Source organism: Podarcis cretensis (genome assembly GCF_951804945.1).
Source record: "Podarcis cretensis genome assembly, chromosome: 3".
Classification (NCBI taxonomy): Eukaryota; Metazoa; Chordata; class Lepidosauria; order Squamata; family Lacertidae; genus Podarcis; species Podarcis cretensis.
This window is the reverse complement of record NC_137172.1, coordinates 79,178,754-79,188,544: the sequence shown is the minus strand read 5'-3', so window position 1 is coordinate 79,188,544 and position 9,791 is coordinate 79,178,754. Positions and strand designations below refer to the sequence as shown.

The 9,791-nt window shown below is 45.9% G+C and overlaps 1 protein-coding gene across 3 annotated transcripts in view; it reads left to right on the top strand.

Moving 5' to 3' along the window:
- The first annotated feature begins 4,908 nt into the window (after window positions 1-4,908).
- Window positions 4,909-9,791, top strand: part of KLHL32 (kelch like family member 32) — a 68,405-nt gene continuing 63,522 nt past the window's right edge. For all 3 annotated transcript variants that reach the window (XM_079971653.1, XM_079971652.1, XM_079971654.1), the window contains exon 1: window positions 4,909-5,237. The gene's annotated coding sequence lies outside the window, so the exon portion shown is untranslated. The remainder of the gene's footprint in view (window positions 5,238-9,791) is intronic.

Sequence of the window (9,791 nt, the reverse complement as noted above, 5' to 3'; positions counted from 1 at the left end):
TGGTAATAGTATGGGAAACATAACCAATAAACTGAAACTGACACGGGGACAAACAGAAGAAGATGCCTTCACCCTGGTATGGCTCCCCTTCATCACATACACAGCCCAAGAAGACAATGACAAGAATTTGCCAAAAGCATATGAATCAATATGAGTAACCTAATTCAAAGCACCCACCCACCCCACTCACTCATGAAAACAAAGTTCACCACAGCCAATCACAAACAAGCAACCTCACCCTAGGCCAACCCCAAATTCTCTCACCACCAAAGGAACACAAGCAAATAGCAAACAGAACCTACACAAACGACGCTGACACAAAACCCCACACATACATTAAGTAAAATAGAAACATCGCCACCCAACCCCAACCCCACCCACCATGGCTCCCTCCTCCTCTTCCCCCCTTTTCTTCCTAATGTAACACTAATGTTGCAACAAATGAAACTGAACTGTAGAAAATGTAACTTGAAAAAAGAGACATTGCACATACTTTTGTAAACCAATAAATCTTTAATAAAAAATACTTTAAAAAAAACAAATTACAGGAAAGCCAAGGATTTGGAGGGGCAGTGGCGGGAGACATAAAATGTGCAATAACATTGGGTGGGTCTTGTGTATGTCTGGCTAACAATGTGAAGCAAAAGAGGCAAAGGCAATCCTTTCAGGAGGTTGGCTTCTATTTTTTGAAACAGCGATTCCTACTAATTGGTTTAAGTGGTATCAAGTTTCGTATTAAATAAAACATATTCAGAACTGGAGGATCAGCAAAAGCTGTAAATTATTAAGGAATCATGCTATCACATAACCAGTATGTCTCACTGAAGGCTTCTGTGTTTTTGTTTTGTTTTTTTTCAAATAATATTTATTATTTTCAGTAGATAAACATAGTAAAAAAAAAGAAAAGATTAACAATAATAAAGACAAACAAAAAAGAAAAGATAAAGATAAAAAAGAAAAAAGATACATACAACATATTATCACTTAATAAATTAAAATTAAGTACCATCCATCTTCATAAACATAGTTTGTGTTTGTGCAATATGAAGTTCTGTCTGTATTAGTTCATCCATGATGGTCTCTATTCACAACCAAATTAATCTGTGGTTACTTTTCACAAAAGAAAGAAATGGCTGTATGAACTAGCTCCTACACACACACACACACACACACCCTGATGTTGCTATGTATTTGTTATTATCTATCTTTAAAAGACTTCTATTGTTTTTCTGCTAATTTGTTGGTTTCTTGATTCTTCACAATCAATACTACAAAAAACAAGAAGCAGAATTGCCCTCCTCCCCCATATCAAAAATAATCATGATTGTCTTCCTCTTCCCCAGATGCTCACTCTTATTTTGGTTCACTTGGTATAAAAACAGTGTTCAACTTCCAGAGCTCTTAAAAGAGGAAGTAGCAGTTTGAAAGTTGTGAATTCTAGTGATGACAGGCTGTGAAACAGTTCATGAAAATGCAAATTTTGGACTGCAATCCTGAACACAGCCTAGGGTGGGGAAGGGGAATCTTTGGCCCTCCATATGTTGCTGTGGGTTAAACCACAGAGCCTAGGACGTGCCGATCAGAAGGCCAGCGGTTAGAATCCCCACGACGGGATGAGCTCCTGTTGTTTGGTCCCAGCTCCTGCCAACCTAGCAGTTCAAAAGCACGTTAAAGTGCAAGTAGATAAATAGGTACCGCTCCGGTGGGAAGGTAAACGGCGTTTCTGTGCGCTGCTCTGGTTCGCCAGAAGTGGCTTAGTCATGCTGGCCACATGACCCGGAAGCTGTACACCAGCTCCCTCGGCCAATAAAGCGAGATGAGCGCCGCAACCCCAGAGTCGGTCACGACTGGACCTAATGGTCAGGGGTCCCTTTACCTTTACCTATGTTGCTGGGCTATAACTCCCATCATCCATGACTTCTGGCCATATTGGCTGGAGTTGATGGACATTAGAGTCTAGCAACTTCCAGAGAACCACGAGTTAACCCTCTGGTGTACTGAACTGTGTTCTTATGGAGAACAATGGTAAGAGCAATGCTATTCAGGCAGATATGCTGAGGTATCTACTGTGCATGTTAAGTTATGTCCTAACTGCTCCTGGCCACGCGGTTTCATGTGTGTGTGCAGGAGCACAAAATATCAGCCTTCATTTTGTGCCTTCCCATTGACTCATACAGAGTGAATTATAAATACACAGGCATTTGGGTGGTGTAAGTTACTCTGTGGCCAATGAACTCTGACTAGTAAATGAAAATAGTTAGAATATTGTATAGCGAAATTGGAGGATTGTTTATCCTTCTTCCTGCCCCAATACACTCACTCCTTGTCCTCTCTTTTCCCTTTATACTTGATGTAATTCACACTAGCAGGGCTTTTTGTTACCCCAGAGTAAGCAGACATGTATGCTGGGGTAAGTAATTTACACTGGCTTAAGGCCATTTCAGTTTTGGATAGGGGAGGCATGCTACATTCTAACTTTTCCAGATGGTGCACTGCACCATTAATATGGTTCTTCAGAGGTGTGAGTAGGAAGTAATTAATAAAGGACAGAGGGAATTTAACTGTGAGCCCAACAAAGTGCCATCTGTCTTTTTAGCTCTGAGTTTACAATCTTTACTTATTTAAGAGGTGATAGCAAACACATTTATTGATTTGCAATATGTTTTCCTTTTATAGCAGTGTCAGTTGTGTCAGACCTTGAAGCAGATGCTAGCCACATGACAGCTATTTTCTCTCTCTCCCATGCTGGTTAACAGATCATCATCATTTGGCATGATGTTCACAACTAGTGTAGGTGATTGCAGGTGGCTTTTGAAACTGCTACTGAAGGTTTGCCCACCTTTTTTTATCCCAGGAAGAAGTACTGACAATTTGATTGCGTCCTATCACCATGCATCTTACTGTATAGCCACACATTCTTCCAGAGGTAAAATGCTAGCCAGACAGCTGATAATTACTCATTGCTACAGCTACAGATATTAACTGATGGGATTAACCAACTGAAGCTTTAAATGCACACCTGTTAATCAAACATTTTTCTATTCCCGAAGAAGAGATTCCTTTTAGGATGTCTGCCCCCCACCAATCCATTTAAGTTTGAGCTCTGTTGAACCCTTTTTATTCTCCATGCCCTGCCAATTAACAGTAAGATTGACATGGGAGAGGCAGCAACTCACATTGCTTACTAGATAGCAGGGGTACCACAAAAAACAAAACAAAACAATTTTTTTAAAAAAAAGATTGGTAATGTGAGGCAACTCACTTGGAATACATTTTTCTCACTGCTACTAAATTTCCTCTGCAGTGTGCAGATGAAGATGGGAGATGTTTTATCAATCAACACAAGGTCACTGGGTTGCCATGTGCCCAACGTGAATACTAAAGTAGGCTACAAGCTACCTTGAAGTTCAAAGGGTGACGTAATCATAAACAGAAAATGCAAATAAATCCTCTTCCCTTTATGTTCTCCTTTTGCAGTACTGCCCAGTGACTTTGTACATGGTCTAAGGCAATTAAATCTTTTGCTTCATTTCTCTTCTTCTCGTGAACATTTCCAGTGTTCTCTTGGGCTCATTATTCTAGCTAAACTCATTCTGAATCCCTTACTGGTCAGCTTTGTCAAGAGATGAATCTGATAATATTCAGTACCTTAACTTTATTCTTTGTGAGCAGCATGAGTTATGAGAGCAGGTGAACTTTAAAAGGTAAAGGTAAAGGGACCCCTGACCATTAGGTCCAGTCGTGACCGACTCTGGGGTTGCGGTGCTCATCTCGCTTTATTGGCTGAGGGAGCCTGCGTTTGTCCACAGACAGCTTCCAGGTCATGTGGCCAGCATGACTAAGCCACTTCTGGCGAACCAGAGCAGCACACGGAAACGCCGTTTACCTTCCCGCCGGAGCGGTACCTATTTATCTACTTGCACTTTTGATGTGCTTTCGAACTGCTAGGTTGGCAGGAGCAAGGACTGAGCAACAGGAGCTCACCCCGTCACGGGGATTCAAACCGCGGACCTTCTGATCGGCAAGTCCTAGGCTCTGTGGTTTAACCCACAGCGCCACCCAGTGAACTTTGCCTAGGTTATAATTAAGTCATCCCCAAGCACGTCTCAAAATTGATAGGATTCCATTAATACTGGAGATAAAGTACAGGATCAAAACGGTACTGTTTTGTCCTCTTCAGTTGGCAACACTGCATGCAGTGCCTGATATGGCAACTTTACAGAGGAAAATTGTGGCGCTTGATCTTTGGTTCTACATTGCACCCTATCACTTTTGGGGGCAGTGACAGGGTTTTCCACCTACTCCATCAGTGATATTCCAGAGCAAATTGGATCAAAGCAACACACATACACGTGAGTTGCATACTTAAATCTACTCACTTTGCAACAACTAATGGGTTCTAACGGGCAGCATAAAAGAAAGCAATTTGAAAAGTCACTTGCTGCCAAATAGTGACAGTGAGGGTCACTTGGAAGCTCTAACTCCAGCACACGGGTTTGAAGGGGGAGCCCTCTTCCCTTGGGACAAAACATCTCGAGCCCACAGAGGGGTATGGAAGTCTGCGTTGGACTCAGGTGTGCCAACTTGAATAAAACATTGGGGAGGGGCCATGATGCGGCGCGCGCACCCCACTTGAATGGCAATGCCCATCAACTTGGAGGGGCCCCCCTCAAATACTTTGGGTGGCCCGAAGACCCCTCGGCCCCTAGGTATGGGTTCCTAGGGTCGGATCCGTTGGAAAGGCCCGTGAGCTGTGTGGGGCTCCAGGCTGCCCTGATCCCCCCCCCCAAAGCGCCTGCAGCTACGCTTAAGCGACGGCGCTGAACACGGGCGGGCGGGACTCCCTCCCCTGGCCGCCTCCTTTTCCGTCCCAGGAGCCTCAGGCTCCGCCTCCTCCTCCGGCAGGTGTGTTGCTCGGCGTCCTCCGGCTTCGCCGCCCGCTCACAATGCGTGGCTGCCGCCGCCGCCGCCGCTTCTGCGCACTGGCAAGGAGGAGACCCGGCTGGAAGGAGAAGGGGAGGCGGGGAAGGCAAGGAGAGCGTGGGAGAAAGAGTGGCGCCTCCTCCTCCTCCTCCTGCCGCCGCTGCGTACCAGCGAGTGGAGCGCAGTCGAGGTCGTCCCGCTGCCAGAAGAAGTGCGCCTTCGCTGGGCGCCTCTCTCCCTCGGGCGCCGCCGCCGCCGCGGCTCCTCCTCAGAGCAGCCCGGGGACAAAGCGGGACGCGGCGTCTCCTTGAGAGGTGAGCGCGCGCGGGAAGCCCGGCGGGATTAGGACGCGGAGCTCGCTCGCTCGCTCGGGCAGCTGAACCACTGGCTCATGGACCTTCAAGGGGGGGGGGGTGAGGGGTCCCCTTCCAAATATATGTCTAATGTTCTGCTGGTGGCGTTGGTCGGAAGGGCACGGGGCGGAGGGGACGGCGGGCCCTGCTTAGCAAGAGGCGGCAGCAGCTGCAGCAGCGCCTCAGCCGGGCTAATTGCCCCAGTGCCGCAGGCAAACGGGGGGGAAAAAGTCCACTTGAGTTCTGCGGCTCGTGAAGCGGAGCTTTCTGGGCTGCCCCTCAGCCAATAACGAAGGGGGTTCTTCCCCCCCCCCGCCCCGTCTGCGCTGCCCGGTTGCCAGGGCAACCTCAAACCGCGCCTTAGAGAGGCCGGCGCCACTGCTGCAGCCCTCGCGTGCGGTTTCAAGTTGACTCGGTTTCTGCGGAGCCCGTTGGGGAGCGCGGGCTCGGGGGGAAGGACAGCGCCACGGAGGAAACGGGCCGGGGGGGGGGGAGGCGGGAAGAGTTACGCTGGAGCAAATGTGTTTGGGATGGCAGTGTTGCTTTTCCTGTTGGTTTTGTGCCATGCAAAAGGAGGGGGGGGGGGTTGGCAGGTGCTGCTTGTCCTGTTGAGCAGGAGGTGAGGAAATGCCGCCGTTTTCCATTCTGCACGACTCTTGAAGGCACAAAGGCCGCCTCTTAGCGTTCGCTCCCTGCCTGTAAGAATACAAGGCTGCATAATAGCGGGGAGCAGAATTGCTTCAGGGGAGGGGTTCAATCCACAAGTGGTTTACCACGGTTCTTTCGTTTCTCTGCAACCCTTTAGATGAGGGAGGTGCTGTCTGACTACAACTCCCATCATCAGGGGCACCTGAAGGTGATGGGAGTCCCAATGAAGAACATCTGGACAGGTTCCCCTATCACCGTTTCAGATTATTCTTCTGCTCTCGGGGAGTGTGTGCTCTGTACTTTCCAATCTTCAGGTTACTTAACAGGAAAATGGACAAAATTGTTAGGTGATTTATGAACCTGTGCATTTCAATACCTTTCAGTGCATAAATGGCCAGGTGATGCTGTTCATCGTTGTGTGGTGGACAAAGCTTATTTTTATGAATTTCTATTAAATAAAAAATATTTATTTTTTTTAAAAAATGAATTTCTGTCTTTCATAGAGCCATTAAAGGACACAGCAGACCTGCTGGAAAATGTGCCAACCCTATATGAACTATTCTTCTACTTGAGTTTCTTTTTGTGATTACTTAAAAACTGTGCAGGACTGAATTTAATGTTTTCTATAGTTATACGTCGCTTGGTCATTTGAAACTAGGCTGTTACCTTGCTATTATTTTAGCGTCTGAGCAAAGTTTAAATTGTTACCAAGGTGGTTTTTAAAAAGATTACTTGGTGTGTAAAAGATCTCATTTAATCTTTTTAAGATTATATATTTCAGTGCAAATAATACCCAATGTTACTGGCATTGAAATATATAATATTAATCCTTGCAGTACAATTATATGCCTATTTATTTGGTAATAAGTCCCATTGTGTTCAGTAGAAGTTATATGTTAGTAAGGGTGTTTAGAATAGCAGCCTTAGGTTTTTAAGTAGGTAGCATTTAAAATCTCAAGGGAAAAAGTTGCTATGAGAGTGTGCTGTGCTAATTGTTTAGCCTTCTGCTGCTACCCAATCTCCATAAAGCTGATTTTGTTCTCTTTCAGTGAAATCAGGTGGCAGTGATGACTTATATCTCCTTGTTGTCATAGGGGTCCCTAAGGACCCAGAGTACCAGCAGTTAATTATGAGAATTCTGACAAATATTATTTATATTTTATGATAACACTGATTAAAAATGTAATGTAATTTAATTTTATTATTGTTCAAGGGAATTAAGTGTGGAAAACCTAGTGCATCCATTTTGCCAAGGCAGAAACCTGGAATGAAGTTAGCCTAAGGTGACTTTTTTCCCCCCATATGCAAAAATATATGCATGAGTAGTTCATTGCATGCACAGATCACCAGCCAGCCCTTAATCAGCTGACCCACTTTTTGAATTGAGGGGTGTTTGAAATATGGGTCAACTCAGTATGAGCTGCCTAACTGTCTGGACAAAAGGTAAATCTTTCAGAATAGACTCCTGCCTAAAACGTTCCATTTCAATTCTGATTCTTCTGTCAGGTCAAAATGGTGGTGTAAATCAACTCCCAGGCTAGGACTAGGTAGTTAAGTTAGTAAACACACACACACACACAGAGAGAGAGAGAGAGAGAGAGAGACAGACAGACAGAGACAGAGACAGACAGATGAGCATTGAACTAGCCAGTTTGCGAACATAAGAACAGCCTGCTGAATCAGACCAGTGGCCCATCTAGTCCAGCATCCTTTTCACACAGTGGCCAACCAGATGCCTGTGGGTAGCACACAAGGAGGACCTGAGCACAACAGCCCTCTCGCCTGCCGCGGTTGCCAGCGACTGGTGTTCAAATGTGTATTGCCTCTGACAGTGAAGGCAGATCATGGCCACCTGGGCTAGTAGCTGCTGATAGCCTTATTCTCCACAAATTTGTCTAATTCTCTTTTTTAAGCCAACCATGTTGATGGCTATCACTGCTTATTGTAGGAGTGATTTCCATAGGTTAACTGTGCTGTGTGAAGGAGTACTATACAGAGGTACCTCTGGATGCAAACGGGATCCATTCTGGAGCCCCATTCGCATCCAGAAACAAACATAACCTGCGTCCGCATGTCTGCGTGTGCACGGGGTGTGATTCTGCGATTCTGCGCATGTGTGTGATGTCATTTTGAGTGTCTGTGCATGCGTGAGCAGCAAAACCTAGAAGTAACGTGCTCCATTACTTCTGGGTCGCCGTGGAGCGCAACCATAAAATATTCATCCCGAAGCTATTTCAACCCGAGGTATGACTGTACTGAATTGAAAGCTGAGCCTCATATCGGCCGTGGTTAGTTGCATGGATACTAAAAGCTGACACTTTAATTTTACAGATGCCCAAGGTAATTACTGAACTAGAATTAAGTGGCGCTGTGGGTAAAACCTCAGCGCCTAGGACTTGCCGATCGCATGGTCGGCGGTTTGAATCCCCGCGGCGGGGTGAGCTCCCGTCGTTCGGTCCCAGCTCCTGCCCACCTAGCAGTTTGAAAGCACCCTTAAGTGCAAGTAGATAAATAGGTACCGCTTTATAGCGGGAAGGTAAACGGCGTTTCCGTGTGCTGCTCTGGTGCCGGTTCGCCGGAGCAGCGTTGTCACGCTGGCCACGTGACCTGGAAGTGTCTGCGGACAGCGCTGGCTCCCGGCCTCTAGAGTGAGATGAGTGCACAACCCTAGAGTCTGCCAAGACTGGCCCGTACGGGCAGGGGTTCCTTTACCTTTACCTAAGTAAGTACCCTGTTCCCCCCCACCAACTGTCAACTTGCTTTGTTCCACCTGTGACAGTTCCTGGGGAAGACATTAAGAATATGGTTGCCATATGTCCTCTTTTTCCAGGACACATCATTTTCTTCATGGCTAGAGTCATCATAGTGATCCATAGTTATAAGTAGAAGTTGACAAATGTGTCCTCTTTTTTGATCTTCACAATATGGCAACCCTAACTAAGAATTAAGGTGTTAAGAATGTCATTCTTTTAGCGGATGCTTTGCTTTCCCATGGTCCCGTATAACAATTATTGCCCAGTATATACTGGATATAAACTAACCTCCGCGTAAACTTTATGTAAGCAAATTGGAATGAATGCTCAATAAATAGGCCATCTGAATGGGCCCTAAGTTTCTCTCCTGGGTATGGAGAGAAAATCAACAACCTGCCTCTGTAGTTCTCTCCTGAAAGTTGCCTGTTTAGGACATGTTTTACCCTTTTCTAGGAATATTTTAAATTTATCAATTACAAAGATTTCTCATTGGAGGAGGGAGGAGAATCCCTGCCATAAGCAGGATGCCTTTGCTCTGTGTAGGGAACAGGATCCAATTTGAATCTGTTTAGCACTCAGTAAATCAAAAGGCACAAGGTGGAACAGAAGTTTCTAGTTCAGCGCCTTCAGGGAATGACTCATCAGGACAGTGCCTTTTTCTAGGGCTGCTCAAGGGTACGCAATACTGACACCTTTCCCTCTCCAAATGTTTAAAGTGTGGCACATACTGTAACAACTTCATGGTGAGTACCGGCACTATTTTTTTCTAAAAAGAAAAGCAACCGCACTGCACCAGGAAGAACTGTAGTTGCTGCCAACCTGCATTCCAGTCCAACCATGGCTAGGCAACCCAGAAGGTGTTTGGTATCTAAAGCTGATGAGGCTCCACCTGCAATATTCCCCTTGTTCATGTTCCAGCATGGGTCATCCACCAGAGTTTCGGTCTCCAAACCAGGCCAAATTGGTTGCATCCAGATATACCTTGAGTTGAGACACTGCTACATGTTCTCATTATAACCTGTCTCTGACCTGTCACTGAAGGCTCCTCTAGCCATCAATAATATCTCCCCCCACCCCACCCAGTTCAAAATATCCAATAAAGTACATGGTCTGT